The 22,435-nt window shown below is 42.6% G+C and overlaps 1 long non-coding RNA gene across 1 annotated transcript; it reads left to right on the top strand.

The window, feature by feature from the left end:
* The first annotated feature begins 7,044 nt into the window (after window positions 1–7,044).
* Window positions 7,045–22,206, top strand: LOC114677384 (uncharacterized). Its single transcript, XR_003728655.2, has 3 exons — window positions 7,045–7,211; window positions 21,483–21,863; window positions 22,005–22,206. It is a non-coding gene; the product is annotated as an uncharacterized LOC114677384 (long non-coding RNA).
* The last annotated feature ends 229 nt before the right edge of the window (window positions 22,207–22,435 follow it).

Here is a 22,435-nt window from a genome sequence, read left to right as displayed (position 1 = left end):
TAAACTTGATCACTGACTTGATCACTACATAGTATTATATATGAAGCAAAATTTCACAGGTGCCCCATCAATTTTTACCAAAAAAAAGTAAAAAAAAAAAAAAAATAATAAAATAAATAAAAAGAAAAACAAAGCAAAACTAGAACTCCTTCCTCAACCAGTGATACAGTTCTTTTCTAGGCCCCCGAGGAAGGAGGTCTTGCTATTAGTCACAAATATTAGTCACTAATTATTAGCCATTAATATCAGAACTCTCATTTGACTTGGTCTTGGAGCTTTTTATTAAATCCCTCTGTCGGGGACCCTGGCACCCATTCCTCAGGGAATGGGAAGACATTGCGCCTTTACAGTGGAGTCTCTGCTCCAAGCAAGGGCGCCATGAGGCCAGGGAACTTCCAGGTCCCCAGTACTTGGCAAGGAGGCCTAAGTGTGACTCTTCCGTGTTCAGGAGCCTCAGACCAGCACTACCTGCCCATTCTGTTGGGTCCTTGGGCCAACACAACCCACAGCGGCCTGCCTGTGCGTCTCTGAATTCCCATGATGGGCATGTAGAATAGGCATTGCCTTCAGCATAAACTGAGACGCATTCACTTGATCCTCCCTGGGAGCTGGCAGGAGGCAGGCTGGGAATATGCCATGGAAAGAAGAAAATGACCCTGCCAGCCTCTCCAGTTTCCAAAGTCAAGAAGAGATCTGGTGCCCCAGAACTGCCTGCCTACTAGGCAGCCCACAGAGATGGCTCCCTGTGAGAGGCATGTTTGCTACGGAATGCTTGGGAGACCTCCTGGGCGCCAGTGCCACTGGCCTGTCCCATAATAGTCTTTAGCAATTCCTTTTAGGGAAATTGTGTGCCTGGCTTGTAGAAGTGAAGGAGCCTATTAAGTTACTCTGTATTTTCAGGGCAGAGGAGGGACTCTTTTTCACCATTTGGGGGAAACTTTGTTCATGCCATTCATTTGGAATATTCTGTTCATCTCCATATGTTGACATCCTACCAACCCTGTATGGTTTGCTTAACATGGCACTTCTTCCTTGAAGCCTTTGCCAGTTCCTGCCCAACTCACCTCCTGTACACATTTTTCATATCATAAATTACTGCAGGGTGGTGACGGGTAAATCTTGGCTTTCAAACAGCATCAACATAATGTTTTGCGCATAGCAGGCTGCCAAATGAAATTGAGGTTTCTGTGTCTTCTGAATAGTAATAAGAATTTGTTAAATTTAGGTTAAAAAAATTTGTTTTGATATAGATAACTACCAATTTATTTCTAATTTAAAAGATTTGTTTTTCTGTAACAACTATAAAATTGTTTTTTTCCCTAATAAGTAACAATATTTTAACAGCTCTGAAAATTAAACATGATTATCAAAACTTCTCAGCATTTTTGCTTTGCCTAAATCCTGTAGAAAAAAATACACTATTGAGATTTGATCAGTTGAATGCTCTTTCCCCAAAGAATATTTAACTCTTAGAAAGAGTGAAGAGAGGCCAGGTGTGGTGGCTCATGCCTGTAATCCCAGAACTTTGAAAGGCCAAGGCAGGAGGATCGCTTGAGGCCAGGAGTTCAAGACTGGCCTGGGTAACAGAGTGAGAACCCATCTCTATAAAAAATTTAAAAAAATTAGCTGGGCACAACGGTGTGTGCCTATAGTCTCAGCTATTTGGGGGGCTGAGGTGGGAGGATTGCTTGAGCCCAGGAGTTTGAGGTCACAGTAAGTTACCATCGTGCCACAGCAGTCCAGTCTGGGTGACAGAGTGAGACCACGAAAATAAAAAAATAAGGAAGAAAAAGGAAAAGGAAAAAAAAAAAAGGAGTTAAGAGAATATCAACTCCTAAGTATTAAGTTTCTCTTGGATTTAATTTTTACATATGGGACAGGCTCACGGTGGGAGCTGAAGATGATGGATGTGATGTGGATTTGCTGCTTCTTGATGTCCTGCTGTTTTCACTAAATGGCAAGGATTTGCATTCAGCTAAGGAAAAAAATTCTCTCAAGGTCCTTGCTATTAGCTCCAAATTTATTTTGCCAGGTGACAACTCTAGCATCTGAGTTTTTTTTTTTTTTTTTTTGAGACTGAGTCTCGTTCTATTGCCTAGACTGGAGTGCAGTGGCACGATCTTGTCTCACTGCAACCTCCGCCTCCTGAGTTCAAGTGATTCTCCTGCCTCAGCCTCCCGAGTAGCTGGGATTACAGATGCCCACCACTACACCCTGCTAATTTTTGTATTTTTAGTGGTGAGGGGTTTCACCATGTTGGCCAGGCTGGTCTGAAATTTCTGATCTCAAGTGATCCTCCCGCCAGGGCCTCCCATAGTGCTGGGATTACAAGCGTAAGCCATCGCGCCTGGCAGCATTTGAGATCTGTATGTAGAAAAGCAGATCTTGAAATTACTGACTTTGATGCTTGGTATAGGAGTGTGGCTATCATTGAGAGCCTCATCATCTTCTTTGCTTATACTATGTAAAACTTCTCTGCTAAAAGTTCAGGCACCCTAAACTTCCACACATTTCCACTACATCTATTTCCCTTAACTCACAAATCCCTGGTAAACATGTCATTTCTTCAAGAAGTAGGGATTTTGCTGAGCTTCAGCTGCTACTCAAGATCACATTTAAATGACCTCTGACAATCAAAGTCCCACCCACGTTAGAGACAAGAATCCTGACCTGAACTGGGATCTTTAGAATTTGGATTCAGAGCTACTGTTGGGTGCTAAATTTATTCCCCAAGGGAATAAATTAGCCTGGGTTGCATATGGAAGACAGGGCCAAGCTTGATTCACGTAGTTGATTAGAAGTTATTTTACCCTGGAAACTACTGTGTCTCGGCTGGATCAGCTTAACTTGGTTGTTCTCTAGAGGAGACATGATCCCTCGTTTCTCTTTTTCCTTTTTTCATCAACAGTCAGACATCCATGGGTTCTTGTAGTCTTAGACATCGGTTAGCTATCATTAAATATAATTTGGAGCTTTAACAATGCTGTCAGTACACCGTGGGATTTTGTCATCACTTTACTATTGGTTAAGATCTCTTTCACTTATGGAGACTTTGCCCCCTTTCATCTTTGTGGTTGCCAGACTTGTAATTTGTTTTTCTGTTTAATAGAAACCTTAGAATCATTGGTATAAAGTGAAGTATGCTATGAAAAACACATGCTTTTTGAAATAGTTCTTTTCGTCTTTAAAGATGAAAATACTGTGCTTTCATCTGTTCCAATACCAGTAAATGCATATTTTATAGCATCTCCTTTAAACTCTTCAACCTGATAATTAAAAAAATTTTTTGTGTACCACAGTCAACTTTCTGAAACTGCTTTTACATGCCTCTTCATTTTCCTTTATATAGAAGAGATGTCGGACATCAAATTTCTGTAGCAGCTAAGAGAACTCTGAAAAATTTCAAATGCTAACAAAAAATCTTAAACTTCTATAGATAGAAATGTGGAAGAATCAAAATGTGTTAATTCTTTTGAAATGTATATTTCTTGACTTGCCCTTCCTTGAACTCCGAAAGGCGCATTTGGAGAAAGTGGATGAAAAAGGACCTCTCCATTGATCTTTCTAATTAGAAAGAAAATTCAAATTCAGAACTGTAATTAAACATGACTTAAATGCATGTTTAATCCAGAGGAAATATAGTTTCAAAATTTTTAATTTTAAGTATTTCAGGCCCTAAAAATAAAAATGCATTGTCATTTACAGAATGATTTGGACATTGTACATTTCATGTGGGAAACGAAGGTTTTGTTTTAAAGGCCGAATAGCATACATAAAGTTCATAACTCAACTACAGGTCAGTCCGTGTCTTTCATGCATACACACCCGTGTCACTGCCACTCAGACTGAGACAGAGCACACTTTCAGCACCCAGCAGGCTCCCTTCTCAGCGCTTCTCAATCAATACCATGCCACCCTCCAGCCCCTGTCCCATAGATTTCGTTTTGCCTGTTCTTGACTTTCACAGACGTGGAAACATACCTCCTGTGCTCTTTAGTGACTTCTTTCAGTCCACGCGATGTTTGTAGGATGATTTGTCCATGAATGTGTGTAGCAACAGTTTATCCTTTTTTCCTCCATGGTCTTCCTAAAGATGGGCTTCTGCAACAGCTCTCCTCTGGAGACATGAAGGGAGCAATACGTATAAGGAGTGATAGCAAACAGAAGCCAGCTTCGCTTTAGTTTTAGCTGAGTAAACGCCCGGTAAGGCCTTGTACCACACTCCCCACTCCAAAGCAGAACCCTGAGAAGGCTGCGCTGGAGCATGTGGTGGGTCAGGCTTCCAGCTCAACCTCTCTCCTCCTGTTCCAAACCCACTTCTTGAATGTTATGGTCACCTGGCCAGCTACCTGGCACATGACTGGAATGGTCAGGCAAAGGAGAGTGATGCCAGGGGCTGTCCTGACGAGGTGGCGCCTGAGCTGGTTTACCTCTCCCTTTACATGGAAATGAAAGATAATGGACAGTGGTCATGTGTGACATTTTAAAATCCAACGATCCCTTCCCAGAACAAATGTGGCCTGGCCAATGCTCACATTTGAAAGCCATCTTGGTACTTCCTCTTGGGGATGATTGAGAAAGAGAGCAGATAATGAGGCAAAAGTCAGGGGAAAGGGGGATGGGAATCCTTCCTCTCTTGTATAATCCTTATAATCCTATATTATTCACATGTATTTTTTTAAACGGTCAGTATCTATTTGACTCTTGACTATAGAATGAAGTCTTACGTCTTCTTCTTTCACAGATTCCCCATTACGGGCTACAGTGGAGGAACCAAGGGGAGGGGCCAGGTTGAGGCCCGGCTCTGACGCCAATGAGCGGAAGGGTGGCTTTGGGCCACTTGTATCATGTCTCTTATTCCTCATCTGTAAAATGTGGAAGTTTGACTGACGGGCCTCTCAGCACCATGGAAAAGTTTTAAAGGTGGCAAATTACACATTTTACACCTCCAGGATCTCCCCACCCTTTTATGAATAAGCATCTGTAAGACAGGCTGTCTGATTCTTCTGGAGATTCCTGAATATCCTGCCTTTGTCCAGGTTGGGCAATGCTAAATGCCAGTTCTGACCAATGGTACAGGTATTAATTTCACAGTAAGGATCTTGTTTCAATGTATTCAAATTAGGTGATATGGAGATGGAATATTCTGAGAGAAGAGTTGAGAGAAAGTGACAGGTATAAACCCCCTAACATCTGTATGTTTCTCAGAGAGACTCAAACTGCTTCCCTAGGCTTTGCAGAGCCCTCACCCAGCTTGTGTGTGTGTGTGTGTGTGTGTGTGTATGTAGAGGGAGTGTGCTATGGGCAGCCTTTCTATGTCTGCACTGTGAACAGATGTGGTCAGCATTTCTAGGGCCATTTATGGCTTTCTAGTTATATATTTTTCTTGCTTTCTTTTGCCACTTCCCTGAAAAACATCCTACATTAGTTTCCTATTGTTACTGTCGAAAATGACCACAAACTTAGTGTCTTAGAACAACATAAGTTTATTATGCCACAGTTCTGGAAGTCAGAAGTCTACCGTGGCTCTCACTGAGCTAAAATCAAGGGGCTGACAGCGTTGTGGTCCTTTCTGGAGGCCCTGGGAGAGTGTGTTTTCTTGCCCTTTCTAGCTTCTAGAGGTGGCCCGCATTCTTTGGTTTGCGGCCCTTTCCTCCATTTTCAAAGCCAGTAGTGGTTGTAGAGTCTTATTCGCATCCCATCACTCTGACACCAATCCTGCTGAACCTTTGTGCTAAAACTGGTCCAGACTTATCCAGAATAATCTCCCTACTTTAAAGTCAGCTGATCAGTAGCTTACTTCTACTTCAACTTAATTTCCCTTTGCCATGTCACATGACGTATTCACATGTTCTGGTGATTAGGATGTGAATGTCTTTTGGGAAGGGAGTGAGATTAATCTGCTCATATACGATATAGGCATATGGTAATTTCTTTATCAGACTGAAAAGAGATAGGTTAACAGTGATTAACATTTTCTCAATGCAAAACTTTTTACTTAACTCAGGGAAAAATTATCTTTTGTATAAAAATGGATGCTTCTGAGCAAATGCATGATTAGCAAAGAATAGTTGTATGTTCAGTTATTGGACAGGAGGAACAGTCTTCTTCCCTTAGGTACAGGAGTGTGAGAATGACAAAATAATACAAAAGTAAAAGTGTATTTATGTGAGGAATGTGGTGTGTGTAGGCAGCCATGCACTGGAGGGGGCTCACTCTGGCATGTGAGAGCCATTGTGTGTCTATATTTTCCTAAGTTCATGTTCAGTGACATCACTGAATGGCTTGAAATTAGCCATGGTGGAAGTATTTACACCATAGAAAGTGGCAAATGCTGTAAGTCATTTGTCCCTGGAGAGCCTATTGTTAAACACTAACGGGCACACCAATAAGAGTAGAGACTCACTGCCTTCGGTTCATGCGCACAACACCGCTGTGTGGCCTTACTGCTCCTGTGGGATCCCCAGACTCTCTAGCTGTAGAAGGGGCAAATCCCAGCCTGCATCATGACCTGTGGGCCTAGCCACAAACACAGCTGCTGCAGGTCTTCCTCCGCTATCTTGACCTCCCTAGTTGCTATAATAGCGTGGACTGGATGGGGAGCTACACTTTCTCTCATGTGGGCAAAAGCTTGCTTCTTCGCCACTCCCCACTGTTTGAACTTCTCTCTGTCTAGCATTTTTTCCTGACCAGTCTGTGTGTCCGTCATCGCTCCATCCACTTTGATGGAGCCAGAGCTCTTTTTTAGAGTTGCATTCACTTGTCCTCGCTTGTGCTTATCTAGCTCCCCTAGGAGCTATGAGATCAGTGCTGCCCAAACTTCAGGGGAGTAAACAGGGGAGCTTGTTAAAATGCAGATTCCAAGGCTATGCCCCCAGAGATTCTGATTGGGAAGGTCTGAGATGAGCCCCAAGGATCTGTATTATTGACAAGCATTATTATTATTAGCATTACTGACATTATTGACATAATTCTAATTATTGGCATCATTGACAAGATTCTGAGGCCGGAGGTTCATGGTCCACCCTGACTGGCTCAGCCTGAAAGCTCCCTGAAAGCCTGGCAGGCCAGCCTCCTTCAGCTGCATTCAGTCCATACACGGAGGATCTCAGTGGAGAAAAAGCAGAGTCATTTTAAAGAAGCACGGATCCTAGTTTCTAGAAGGCTTTTTCCCATCTGGCAGACAAAGTTTATGCCTATTCCACACACAGGTAGGTGCAGAATACCACGTTCCCAGGTTCCCAGAGAAGAGGAAACTTTTTCCCAAGAGCTTTATCGGGTGGAAATGTGAAAAATTCACACAACTGCCAAGACAGTGGGTCTTCCTGAGTCCATGTATTCTGAGTATTTGAAAACAGCTGAATGATTTATTGAACTTTTTACTTTCCATGGACATGCTTACTGGGTGTTGTAAGATGTGAACTTCACAGCCAGAGACAATGTCTGTTGAAAGGAAGAGTCAATCTTCACTAAACCCAACCCAGCTTGTTTTTCAGCAGCAAACCAACCACTCTGACTGTGGCAATTTTCTTAGCAGGAAAAATTTTAGATGGTTGTGTGATTTCTAGCTTTACTCTTTTTCATTTTACACGTGAACTGTTCGGGATCAGATTGGTTTTCTTTAAAACTATGGTCCAAATTAATTTATACTGACTTGATTATAAAGAAAGAGATAAATTGCTACCTTTAGGAGGTTTTGACCTCAAATCCTCTGATATTTGAGACAAAGTTTTTTATCCCCTGGGATGCAATCCTTCAGCAGCATGTAGGCGAGTTTTGAGCAAAGCAAAGAGTAATGAAAACTCTAATATAAAGGCTGTAATTTTCTAAAGAAGTCTGTTCCTTATTAAGATCAAGTACATGTCAGTCATCTTATATTTTGGGAACATCCACCAAATGCAGGAACTGCACTGGGTGCTTTTCCATGTGTGGAAAATTTTATCCAGCGTAATCAATTTCTCTAGTTCAATAAACATATTAAAAAGAAGGCAAATGAGATATTTCTGTATCTCATCAGCATGAAAAATATATTTGAGTTATCCCCTGACCACATAAGGCTTGGGCCTGAATACTACCCTGCTTCCATGGGTCTTTTCTTCATATAAAGAAAGGGGAGAACATTTGTGTTAAGTACCACACAAGAAGGTTGTGAGAATCTAATGCAATGATGTATGTGAAAGAGTAAGCAAAATTAATATAGTTTATAATTCTGAATGTATACAGTTTATAAATATTAAATTCTATATGCAAGTATACATTCCATCCATATAATTCTAATATATTTCTTTTACTCCAATGCCCTCTAGTAGTACAACAGAATTACTGTGTTATTGTTTTGAGATGAAGTTATTGTATAATATTTTAAGATGAATTATTGTATTGTCATTTTGCAATGAAAATTGTAAAATGTTTCCTCTTCCTTTGCACTTCCTTTTTTAAAAATTAACTTTCCTTCTTTTTAATAGTAACCAGCTCTTTTCTGGAAGTGTCTCAGTATGTGGGTTTTCACATACTGGTTGATCAGAGGTTTGAAGGTACAGTCAGCTCTTCCCTGCTAGCAGAGTGGAAGGAGTTAGTTTAACTCATTCTTGAGCCCCCAGAGAACTGCGTCTCATGACACGCTCTCTTTTTCTCCTTTTTCCTGCCCTCTTGAAAGTATACTGAGAGGTTTTTGAGGAGGACTCAGTTATATACATGGTCTGCAATGACTGCCTGGTTTTTCTTTCTCTTTCCAAATTTTACATCTGGCATGAAAAGAGAGGCAATTCTAAATGTAAATATGAGTTCTTGATTACTTAAAAATAATTCCTTTCTATCTCATATACATAGCAATTTTGTGTAAATATATGTTAAACATCAAGGCCCATTGAAAGAAGAAATAAATTACATAATTATACTATCTAATCAATCTAAAATACAAACACTTCAAGATTTATTAGATTTATCAAAGACACTAGCATAATTTATTTTGTTGGGTATTTTTCCTATTTACAGAAGTAACATGTTATTATAGGAAATATGATAAATCTGGAAAAATACAAAGAAGCACCAAATTGCACATTCTGCCAAAATTCGGAGATAACTCTTATTAATATTTTTAGGATAGCTTTGTAGTCTTATTTTCTTTGTAGGTATACACACACAGGCGCACACACACACACACACACACTCCTTTTTCACAGATTTGATTGTATTGTAATTATGTTGTGTTTTGTTTGTTTCCTTAATCAATAGACATTTATTTCTCACAGTTCTAGAGGCTGGGAGGTTCAAGATTAAGATGCAAGCAGATTCATTTCCTGGTGAGGGCCTCTTCCTGGCTTGCAGACTTCTTGCTATGTCTTTTCCTGATGGAGAGTGAGCTCTAGTGTCTCTCCCTCTTCTAAGGGCACCAGTCCATCACAGGGCCCTGCCCTCATGACCTCATCTAAACATAATTACCTTCCAAAGGCTCCACCTCCAAATACCATTACACTGGGGGTTAGGGCGTCAACATGGATTTTAAGAGATATCAACAATTAGTCCATAGCGTTTTGCCCCAGGTCCCCCAAAATTCATGTCCTTCTTCCATGCAAAATACATTTATTCCATCTTGACAGCCTCAAAAGTCTTGACTTATTCTAGCAACAACTTTAAGATCTAAAGTCCAAAGTCTCATCTAAATATCATCTAAATTAGATAAGGTAATTACATTTTATAGCTAGAATTTTGTATAGTCTATATCTAACATTTTCCATATTATCAGGCATTCTTCTATAGTACAGTCCCTGGAACAGAGTAAGTGCTAAGGAAATATTTGCTGAATTAATACATAAATTATTTTCAATGGATTTATGACATTCCATCATATGAAAATACCTCAATTGATTTCACTATTCCCTTTCTTGCCCATTTTAAAGTAGAGATATCATGGGGAAAAGTGAGAAGTGATATGTATAATTATGGTCCCATTGAGGGAGGAAGAGACACTATCTGGAATGCAGGCAGAAAGCCATGTGAAGCTCCCTGTGAGGGAAGGACTGTGGAACTGACAATCACGACCATGAGCCTTATGTCTGAATGCTCTTTCAGATCACACAGTAGTTGCCTATTAACTTGGAATAATGTGGAGAGAGGGTCCTGAAGTGAGTTCAGAAACAGTCATATGACCCAAATCAGCTAGAGGGCTTTCAGTGGCAAGAAACAGAAGCCCAGCTCAAACTGGCTTAAACCATAAAGACATGCACCAAATCACATGCGTGAAAACTCAGAGGCTGGTCAGGCTTCATATGGTTCTACCAAGCCTTCTGCCTTACTCTCCTGTAATTGCCACAGCTCTGTACTCCTCTATAGATGACTTTGTTCTCAGGCTTATTCCCCTGGAGGTCTTTGTGTGGGTTTATTTGGCCATCAGAACTGCATGCTTCTTTCTCTCTCTTTCTTTCTTTCTTTCTTTCTTTCTTTCTTTCTTTCTTTCTTTCTTTCTTTCTTTCTTTCTTTCTTTCTTTCTTTCTTTTTCTTTCCCTTTCTTTCTTTTCTTTTCTTTTCTCTTCTTTCTTTTCTTTTTTTGTTTTTGACGGAGTCTTGCTCTGTAGCCCAGGCTGGAGTGCAGTGGTGCAATCTTGGCTCACTGCAACCTCCGCCTCCTGGGTTCAGGTGATTCTCCTGCCTCAGCTTTCCAAGTAGCTAGGATTACAGGCTCATGCCACCACACCCAGCTAAGTTTTTGTATTTTTAGCAGAGAGGGGGTTTCACCATGTTGGCTAGGATGGGCTCTATCTCTTGACTTTGTGATCCGCCCCCTCGGCCTCCCAAAATGCTGGGATTAGAAGCATGAGCCACCGCGCAGGGCTTTCTTTTTTCTTTTCTTTTCTTTTTTTTTTTTTGAGAGTGTCTTGCTCTGTCACCCAGGCTGGAGTGCAGTGGTGCAATCTCGGCTCACTGCCACCACTGCCTCCCGGGTTCAAGTGATTCTCCTACATCAGCCTCCCGAGTAGCTGGGATTACAGGCTTGTGTCACCACGCCCTGCTAATTTTTGATGGTTGTGTGGTTTCTAGTAGAGACAGGGTTTCACCGTATTGGCCAGGCTGATCTCAAACTCCTGACATCAAGTGATCTGCCCGTCTCGGTCTCCCAAAATGCCACTATTACAGGCTGAGGTACTGCACCTGGTCAAAACTACATTCTTTCTTATTCACAAAGAAGAAAGAAAGAGAATAAGAGAGTATATCTTGGCATATCACATAAAAGAAAGAAATAATTTTCCCTGAAGACTCCAGCAAATCTCTTTTACGTTTCATTGGACCCAGTGGGCCTAGACATCTCCCTTCCTCAGCCAAGTACTGACAAGGGGAAAGGGAACAGGATTACCAGGATTAACTCACACGAACCAGCCAGGGTGAAATAATTGTTGTTGATATGTTGGTATGTGTAATCCATTCCTGTGAAACAAACAGTGAAAAAATCCCAATGGTAAGTATTGATTTAGCTCAGGTCTCCGTGTCTTGGCTGGTCTAGGCTGAGTGTACCTGATAGAGCTTAGCTGGGCTGCCTTTGCTCCCTGTAAATCTCCTTCTCTGCTCCATATAGCTTCTCGTGGGACCAAAGGCAAATTCTTTTCATGTTAAGAGTGGAAAAGAAATAGGGCAAGTGGAAGTGACACATCATCCCTTCTCGTTTTATTGGCCAACACCAGTCACATGACTAACCTCAAAGTCAAAAGGAGGAGAAATATATTCTGTCTGGTGAGTGGAGGAACTCCAAAGTCACATGGCAAAGGGTGTGAGCAGTACGAAGACCAGGGTGAGATGAGCAAATACTTGTCTTCAGTGAAAAGTTTAAGGGGCATCAAGATATTTAATCAAGGTAAATAATTAATATGAAATATTTTTAAAAACCAAAGTTAATGCAAAAACATTTGGGATGAGCAAAATACCAAAGTTTTAAATAAAGACAGGATTGGTGTAGGAATGGGTAAGTATTAATGCTAATAACTCAATCTACCATAGTCCACCAACGACAATGTCCCCTTTTGAGGACTTCCATGCTCAGCCTTAGAAGATGCACACAGAACTCTGCCGTCTTTTTTATTTTTTTGAGACAGAGTTTCACTCTTGTTGCCCAGGTTGGAGTGCAATGGCGCGATCTCAGCTCACAGCAACCTCCTGGGTTCAAGAGATTCTTCTGCTCTCAGCCTCCCAAGTAGCTGGGATTTCAGGCATGTGCCACCACGCCTGGCTAATTTTGTATTTTTAGTAGAGATGGGGTTTCTCCATGTTGGTCAGGCTGGTCTCAAACTCCCGACCTCAGGTAATACACCCGCCTCGGCCTCCCAAAGTGCTGGGATTATAGGCATGAGCCACCGTGTCCGGCCTGCCCTTTTAAATTTCATTGCTTGTACGGCAACAAAAGCCAAAATTGACAAATGGGATCTCATTAAACTAAAGAGCTTCTGCACAGCAAAAGAAACTACCATCAGAGTGAACAGGCAACCTACAGAATGGGAGAAAATTTTTGCAATCCAATCATCAGACAAAGGGCTAATATCCAGAACCTACAAAGAACTCAAACAAATTTACAAGAAAAAACCAAACAACCCCATCAAAAAGTGGGCAAAGGATATGAACAGACATTTCTCAAAAGAGGACATTCATACAGCTAACAGACACATGAAAAAATGCTCATCATCACTGGCCATCAGAGAAATGCAAATCAAAACCACAATGAGATACCATCTCACACCAGTTAGAATGGCAATCATTAAAAAGTCAGGAAACAACAGATGCTGGAGAGGATGTGGAGAAATAGGAATACTTTTACACTGTTGGTGGGATTGGAAACTAGTTCAACCATTATGGAAAACAGTATGGCGATTCCTCAAGGATCTAGAACTAGAAGTACCATATGATCCAGCCATCCCATTACTGGGTATATACCCAAAGGACTATAAATCATGCTGCTATAAAGACACATGCACACGTATGTTTATTGCAGCACTATTCACAATAGCAAAGACTTGGAATCAACCCAAATGTCCATCAGTGACAGACTGGATTAAGAAAATGTGGCACATATACACCATGGAATACTATGCAGCCATAAAAAAGGATGAGTTTGTGTCCTTTGTAGGGACATGGATGCAGCTGGAAACCATCATTCTCAGCAAACTATCGCAAGAACAGAAAACCAAACACCGCATGTTCTCACTCATAGGTGGGAACTGAACAATGAGATCACTTGGACTCGGGAAGGGGAACATCACACACCGGGGCCTAGCATGGGGAGGGGGGTGGGGGGAGGGATTGCACTGGGAGTTATACCTGATGTAAATGACGAGTCGATGGGTGCTGACGAGTTGATGGGTGCAGCACACCAACATGGCACAAGTATACATATGTAACAAACCTGCACGTTATGCACATGTACCCTAGAACTTAAAGTATAATTAATAAATAATTAAAAAAAATTTTATTGCTTGTTTCTTTTCAGGTCTATAGCTCAAGTATCTGCGTATCCTGGAAGTCTCTAAGAAATTGAATAGAAGTAATCTCAAGAAAATATCCTTAAGGATAAATTATTCCTTATATTTTTTGTTTAAAAAAAGGAAAACAAAACAAGAAAAGAAAATCATGTTCCATTCGATAGTTCTTGTACATTAATTCATTCCTTGCTTGCTGGTTTAAGAATTAGTGCAATTCCCATAAAAAAAAAATAGAATTAGTAAGGTGGTACAATGATTTTTCTAGAGACTGAGTTTCGTAATACTTTTAGATTTTAAATACGGTACATGTTTTAACAAAGTACAGCTAAAGTCTTTTTGGATCGGTCACAAGTTATGCCATGAGTGCTTAACTCTTTATAAATGAGATGAGTTTAGGAATTCAAGAGCAGAGGTTCCTGTGGGGAGACCATTCTCCCATCTTATTTGATGAGTGATGTGCTAATCCCAGCACTGAAGCTGTTGGCAGAAAGGAAAGACTTCCGAAATTGACAGGACTTGTGTGTGGAACTGCCATGGGTCCACGGGCTGCCATAGAATTATGCAGGAAGTAATTTTCAAGGAAACAAGAAGGAAAACATGATTGGGTCCAAAATTCTATCATTGTTTTATTTAAAAAGCAAATCTCTTCTCTAGCTTGAAACGCTAGAGCTACAATTTATTTCTTCTTAAGTTTGTCCCAGTGGGAGTCACAAGCCAGGTCATATGGGGTGATGACCATCTTTCCACCTCCTCTAATGCTCGCCCCTGGAGTCCAGCTTCCTCCAGAGACTTATGAAAAGGAAGGATAGGGTGGAGGCTGGCACCAAACCAAGAAGAAATGTGAATCTTGTCATGTGGTGAGAACTGACCAGTGCTAGTGAACTGTTAGCTCAACAGATCTCAGGTGATGGCCTGACCTGGAGTCTGAGGTGTCCACATTTACAGTCATCTCTACAGTTGATTTCGGTACCGCATCTCCTGGAGGCACCCGGCAAAAGGAAAGAGTTGACTTGGCAAACAACTGACTCACAGTGACAGAGCTGTGCATTGGGTGGGATTTAAAATGAAAATGGAGAAAGAGGGAGTATAAATCCTTGAAGAGCCGATGAAAGCTGGCTACTATGGGGACAGCAAGTATCGTTTGGAAATAAGTATGAGTAAGCGAGGTTTCTGGAGAAAACAATGACGAGAGGCAGAACTAAAACCAATGGTGTCAGAGGCCTCTATGTCTACATACTGAACAGGTGAATATATGAAACAAGTGAAGCGATTTTCATAGTGCAGGGTAGTTATATGAGTTCCCAAGAATAACGAAGATTTGAAGCAAAACAAAGGAAAGGATAGCCTAATCAATTCAACATACCTGTTAAAAAGTAGCTGGTGTGCTGCCATCTGCCCCCTAAATTTCCCCTTTGGAATCTGTTTTATATACAGTATTGTTTTCTGAAACCCAGATGTAATAATGCCATTTCCCTAATTCAAGAAAGTTTGGTTGGCTGGGCATGGTGGCTCACGCCTCCAGTTTCAGCACTTTGGGAGGCTGAGGTGGGTAGATCGCCTGAGGTCAGGAGTTTGAGATCAGCCTGGGCAACATGGTGAAACCCTGTTTCTACTAAAAATACAAAAATTAGCCAGGTGTAGTGGTGCATGCCTGCAATCCCAGGTATTGTTTGAACCTGGAAGAGAGAGTTTGCAGTGAGCCGAGATCGAGTCATTGCATTATAGCCTGGGTGACAAGAGCTAGACTCCTTCTCAAAAAAAAAAAAAAAAAAAAAAAAAAAAAAAAAAATTTGGTGAATTCTCACTGTCTACACACTAAAGTTTAGACTTTACCCTGGTAAACAAAAGCCACCCCCTGCCCCTACCTCCCATACTGTAGCCACACAGGCCCTTATTATTTTCATGTCACGCCCTTCTCATTGAGTTTTACTTATGTAGCCTCCTCTCCCTGGAATGCCCTTCCTGTCCTTTGCTGGGAAACTCCTACACATCCTTCAAGACCCAACTCACATGTCAGTACTTCACCACAGCCTTCTCTCACAGGCCAAGTGGAAATGATCGCTTCCTGCTCTGTTTTCAAATAGCTAACAGTTTGTATTTCAGGTACAGGACTTAGAATTTTATTATTATTATTATTAGTTGCTGTTGTCTTCCATCTCTTGAACAGGTTTGTAAGACCAGTGATGGAGTGAGGGCCTGCAGCAGAGTAGGCAGTCACTGACTGTCAGTAAATGAGGGAAGAAACGAGGGCAGGAGACGCATCTGCACAGGAAAGTGTGAGCCTGAGAGTGACGGGGCCGTGAGAGACAGAAGACAGAGAAAGAAAGAGAGAGACAGACAGACACACACACACACACACACACAGATGGAGACACACACACACAGACAGAGACATACAGAGAGACAGAAAGAGAGACAGAGACAGAGACAGAGAGAAAGAGACAGAGATAGACAGAGAGAGAGACAGAGAGAGGGAGACAGACAGAGAGAGAGACAAAGAGAGTACACCTTTGGTTAGAGATGTCCCTAAGGGCAGGTCCTAGATTTGTAGGTCCTGGTGGGATGTTTTTGAGGGCCCAATGCTGAAGAGGGACGTATTGTAGGAAGTGAAGTTGAACTGTCGTGAGCAGAGTTCTGTCTGCCTGGGGCTACACCCATGCCCTGTGCACTGCTCTAAGCTCTGGGAAAGTGTGGCCAAGAATTGCTTCTAGTAGGGTAGGTGTCTGTGTGTGTGGGTGCGTGTGTGTGTGTGTGTGTGTGTGTGTGTGTGTGTGTGTGTCTGTGTGCAGAGTTGCAGGGGGAAGGGAAGAGAGACCGTAGCACAGTAAAGTTTGAAACTAGGTGAGCAAAGAGAAAAAGAAAATATAGGAAGGAATCTTGCAAGCATGGCCGTGTCCGCCATCACTCCTCTGCTGTGTAATTTGGCCTCTGTGTGTATGTGTATGGGGGATGGTGAGGCATGGGAGAGGGTAGTCACACATCCTTTAAGGGGCAAAACTGTGGCAGGAGATGAATAGCAGTGATTGTGGCCAGGGGTGGGGACATGACTGCTCCTGTGGTAAGACAGAGAAAATGGCATGTGCCTCAGATACAGCTCACAAAACAGGCCCAGGGCAGGGATAGCAGCACTAGGGGGTTGGTCAAGGTGACGGGCCATCACTCCCTTTACAGCAGACCTCCAGAAAATTCCTATCTTCGCGTGCTGACAATGTCATTTTCCAGAGGACACAGGAAGAACTAGGGAAACTGCTCCCGTCAATACATGTAAATGACCAAGTGCATACAGTGCTACTTATGACCACCTTGGGAGAAAGAGTGTGCTGACTGGCGGGGAGATTCAGATATGAACAATTTTCACTGAACTCTAAATGTGTAGAATGCTTTTTTTTTCTCTCTCTTTTTCTTTCTTTCTCTTTCTTTCTTTCTTTTTCTTTCTCTCTCTCTCTCTTTGTTCCTTCCTTCCTTTCTCTCTCTCTTTTCCTTCCTTCCTTTCTCTCTCTCTCTTCCTTCCTTCCTTCCCTCCCTCCCTCTCTTCCTTCTTTCCTTCCTTCCTTCCTTCCTGCCTTGCTGCCTTCCTGCCTTCCCTCTTTCTGTCTTTCTTCTCTCTCTCTTTCTCTCTCTCTCATATTCTCTCTTTTTTTGACAAAGTCTCGCTCCGTCGCCCAAGCAGGAGTACAGTGGCATGATCTCAGCTCACTGCAACCTCTGCTTCCCAGGTTTGAGCAATTTTCCCGCCTCAGCCTCCTGAGTAGTTGGGATTACAGGCACCTGCCACCACACCCAGCTAGTTTTTGTGTTTTTAGTAGAGACAGGGTTTCGCCATGTTGGTTAGATTGGTCTTGAACTCCTGACCTCAGGTGACCCACCCGCCTCGGCCTCCCAGGGTGCTGGGATTATAGGCATGTTCCACCGTGCCTGGCCTTAGAATGTTCATTTCTTTATTTTATTTTATTTTACTTTAAGTTCTGGTATACGTGTGCAGAATGTGCAGGTTTGTTACATAGGTATACATGTGCCACGGTGGTTTGCTGCACCTATCAACCCGTCATCTAGTTTTTAAGCCCCACATGCATTAGGTATTTGTCCTAATGCTCTCCCTCCCCTTGCCCCCAACCCCTTGACAGGCCCTCCCTGTATCCCAAAGGATTAATATGCTCATTTCTGAAAATTCAGGGGAAAGATGGACACTACCGGTTCCATGGCCCAGGGTTTTGGAAGAGGCAGCCTCCAATTGACCAGATGCACTGAGTCCCTGGGACTCAGACGGTGTCTTTACAGCTCGAGCTTACTGAAAATAACAGAGAGACACCTCCACTCATCCCCTCCAACAGAGTGGCTGCACCGGCAGCTCTCTAATGAGCTCTAACTCCACAGGGGCAGTTATGAAACTGCTGCAAAAAGGATGCAATCAAGATAGAAGCCAGTAACGAGCACAGAAGGCATAAGAAAGACCTGCATCAGAGAGGCCAAAACCCAAAATGCGCTGCAGGTTGTGGGAGCGGCTGAAGAGCCTGGAGAAGCCACTTATAGTCATTATAAGTCAGATCAAAGGAGTGTGTTTGACTGATGAGAGGACCCCATGGTTGCAATCATGGGGCCTTATCTCAGCTTCCATACTTACAGAAAGGACATGATTGGTGTCTACCCTAGAGGGTGGTTTTAAGAATTAAACAAAATGACATGTGTGAAACTCTTGGAACAGTGTCTGGCCCGCGGCAGGAGGTGTGCGTGACGTGACCTGCCTGAGGCCATCTGTGTCCTTACGTGTGTGTTTCTGTGAAGCAGACCCAGTGCAGGGCACCAGGGATGTGGTGGGAGCCACACGGATGACGTTCCTGTCCTCAGGGAGCTCACACTTATGAGGGGGCAATAGAGGTTGGGGGTGGATAGCCTTGGGGGAGAGGGGTGGGGGTTGTCGGGAAGAGGGAGTTGTTGAAACTGCAAGGGAGGCAGGTGGGTGGTGAGGGCAGAGCAGTGACAAAAGGTTGGGGATAAGGAACTGAGAGTGGGCCCTGACTGCTGAACAGGGAGAGCTGCTGCAAGAGGCTTGGAGAAAGCAGAACTCAGGCACTTTCTATTTGGTTTTAGTCTTCCTTGACAAATAGAATCAATTCCAGATGAAAACAGCTTAAATACTAGAGAGGGGCAATCAAAAGAGCACCTTAGCCGGGTGTGGTGGTGCATCTGTAGTCCCAGCCACTCAGGGTGCTGAGCTGGGAGGATAGCTTGAGCTCAAGTCCGAGGCTGCAGTGAGCTGCGATTGTGCCACTGCACTGCAACCTGGCAACAGAGCGAGATCCAGGCTCATACAAAAAAGAGCGCTCAGCTCTTCCGAATCTGGCCTGGCCCCTCCGCCTGAGCTCTGGGTTCCTGCCTTCCTTGGTCCTCTCATGTTGACTGTCACGACTTAACAGCCCAGTCTAGGAACACCTGCGGTGAACTCGGGATTTCTTTGACATTTCAACTGTTATTTTACAAGGCTATGGTTGAAATAGAAAACAACATAAGACCTTCTGATTAGTGGTTTTAGAAAAGCTTTGTTTCAGTGGTGCAAATTAGGTAGGTGGAGGAAATTAACCATGAAGACTGGAGTTTACATTTTCTGGAAATTGTTTCATGCCGTCTTCTAGGGAAACAGTGTCCTGTAAAAAGTAGACTATTGAACACAATTTGAAATTTTAGGCCTGAACAGACCATTTGCTTTTAGGAGCAAATTCTAGGGAGTCATTTCCCTTGAAGGTAGAAGTGGGCCTTTGGTAAAAAGTCCAATAACTGGCCAGGCGTGGTGGCTCATCCCTGTAATCCCAGCACTTTGGGAGGTGAAGGTGGGCGGATCATGAGGTCAAGACATTGAGACCATCCTGGCCAACATGGTGAAACCCCGTCTCTATTAAAAATATATAAATTAGCCGTGTGTGGTGGTGGGTGCCTGTAGTCCCAGCTACTTGGGAGGCTGAGGCAGGAGAATTGCTTGAACCTGGGAGGCAGAGCTTGCAGTAAGCAGAGATTGTGCCACTGCACTCCAGCCCGGGTGACAGAGCAAGACTCTGTCAAAAAAAAAAAAAAAAAAAAAGTCCAGTAACCACTGTATAATTTTTAAAGCCTAAATGCAGAGGAGGGAGAAATGTATAGACAGAAGTATTTGTTTCAGCTTTGCTTGAAGAGGCAGAATCTGGAAACCATCCATCTGTAGGGGAATGGTACAAAAGTGACTGTATGGACTACTGTATGATTCTCAATGAGATGATGCAGATGATGCTAGAGGGTTGTCCATGAGGTATTATTAAGTGCGCAAAGCAAACCATGGAGTAAAGAGTGCATTGCTTCCATATCTGTATAAACAAACAGCAAAACACCCCAATTTTGCCCACATGCATCAATATCTAGTTGTCTAAGCATGGACAGAGGTATTATCTTGGGCAAGCAAGAATGAAGGAATTTCAGGAAGAGAAATAATTTATATAACCATGAGTTGTTTTATTTCGTATAAATAAATACATTAAAGAAACAATTTAAATCATATATCAAATGGAATAAGAAATAAGGAAAAATGTCATGGTAATTTTATATCGTATTCTATATCATAAAACTGCATTTTAAAGTTATCTGATATGAGAAAAAAGCATCAAAGCTCTCCCCTCCTGAGTCTTTGGGAGAAATAAACAGCACATCATGCTGATTTGATGGCCGCGAGTCCCCCTGGTCACCACTACATGTGCCCAGGGTGCTCTTAGCCTGCCTCTAGAAGCTACAACTAAGGTTCAGATTTCCTCTACTTGCCAAAACTTGGGTCTTTAAGTTCTACTGACGCTGAATGTCATGCTCTGTCACTTCACAAAACCTATGGCCCTGACCCTCTTCCAAAAATGTTGCTTCCCACCTGTCTGGCAAACTCTTAGCATCGTGGTTATGAGGATGAATGCTGTCACTGAATGCCTGGCTTTAAACTCCAGCTCAGCCACGCGGTAGCTGCTTGACTTGGGCAAGTTACTTGATCTCTCTGTGCATCATGAAATGGAGATAGTACTGACATCTACACACAGGGTCTTGAGAGAATGAAACAAATTAATATATCTGAAAGTGCATATAGATGGCAGCAGTGTCTGCTGTATCTTTTTTTTTTTTTTTTTTTTTTTTTTTTGAGATGAAGACTCCCTGCAATCCCCTTTGCAAGGTAATGCAATGGCACGATCTTGGCTCACTACAACCTCCGCCTCCCTGGTTCAAACGATTCTCCTGCCCCAGCCTCCTGAGTAGCTAGGATTATAGGCATGCACCACCATGCCTGGCTAGTTTTTGTATTTTTAGTAGAGATGGAGTTTCACCATGTTGGCCAGGCTGGTCTCGAATTCCTGACCTCAAGTGTTCCGCCAGCACCCCTGACTCCTTACCTCAAGTGACCTCCCACCTCCGCCTCCCAAAGTGCTGGGATTATAGGCGTGAGCCGCCACTCCTGGCCCGTATCTTCTTGTACTGCTTGCTCTTATTATTATTCATCTTTCCAGGCTCTGCCTGGACATCACCTCTATCTGGGATACATCCTTTCCTGAACTCCCAGATTACTTGTCTCCTTCCTCCTTCATGCTCCATCAGCAGCCTACACCCCGTCTTCTGGTACACTTCACTGCACGTTTCTTTGTCTTCCCTCAACAACTCCCCTCCCCACCCACGTCCACCACCACCTTGGACTATAAGGTACTTGAGGGCAGGAACCAAGCTTCTTCATTTCTGAGTTGCCGGCCTTTGGCACAGTGCCCAGCATGTAGTGGAGGCTCAGTTGAGGAGGTGGAAGGAGGGATAGAGGGACAAATCCATTCCTGAGATCCTTTTTATTGAGGCTGTTTCCCAAACACCGGAAAGTCTCAGCCTTTGTGTTTGTTTTCTAGTACAATAACACCTATTGGTACTTACCTTTGATTGGTGTGCATTGTCTAATTGATCTTTCTGTCAGTCATGTTCCAACTGAAGTTATGTGCTATTTTGATCATGGGCTGTATCTGCTTTCTTTGATGTGCTTTTTAGTTGCTCACCAGAAGAGTCTCAGCCTTTTTCCGTTTGCCACACTGAATGGGATAGTCTAGGAGGGAGGAACTGTGGAGATGGTGCGCCTTGGGATGTCCAGAAGACAGTGACCAGAATTTCAAGAGAGGTTTTCAGATTTCACAGTATAATAAGAGAAAAGGAGCCCATCCCTTAAATGAAGAACTTTCAATCAGTTCTCCCCATGTGCATGTTTCAATTTCATTTCTTTTCATCAACTCCTTCCCTTTGATGATGGGTTGCATTGAAAACTCTTAAGAAAAGTAGGATATTTAAAATGAACTGTGTTAAGAAGAGGATCATTTCAAAGAATAGCCATCTACTCTAATGAGGAAGTCCCTTCAGTCAAGCAAAAAGCTGAAGGTAAGTCAATAGGGTGAAAGTACTGCTGGTCCTCATCCTGTTGGAAATAATACATTATCTAGTTAAAGGTGTCTCCTGTGTTTTAGGTTATGGAGGTGGGGGAGGATTTGTACAAACTTATTTCCATTTCTTTGCACATAGGAACTAGATATAATGTGAATCTAGTGTAAATTACCATGATGTCTCCTTCAACATTCATCAAGACTTCTGACTAGTCTACTTGATCTGTGAAAATGAGATTACTTGAAGACCTGTCACAGATTTTAAAGCTGAACAAGATATATTGATTTTACAAATATTTTTATGTCACCCTATATCTTAATAAAATAACATTTACATCTGGAGAGTGTCTCAGTTGAAGAGCCTGCCCGAAGCCAGATCTATTTATTTAAATCGAGAAAGGCAGAGGCCGTGCTGGCAGCCTTTCAGCTTGTACGACTTCCGTGATTGAACATAGATAATAATAATTTTGGGTGCATATGAGCAGATTTCAGAGAGAAGGGAATGAACCCCTGTATTTACAGAATGAGTCAGCAGGCAGCTATTCAGATGCTGAGACCGAGAGCAGACAT

The sequence above is a fragment of the Macaca mulatta genome, chromosome 4, assembly GCF_049350105.2.
Source record: "Macaca mulatta isolate MMU2019108-1 chromosome 4, T2T-MMU8v2.0, whole genome shotgun sequence".
NCBI classification, from domain to species: Eukaryota; Metazoa; Chordata; class Mammalia; order Primates; family Cercopithecidae; genus Macaca; species Macaca mulatta.
This window is presented reverse-complemented; position numbering and strand designations above follow the sequence as displayed.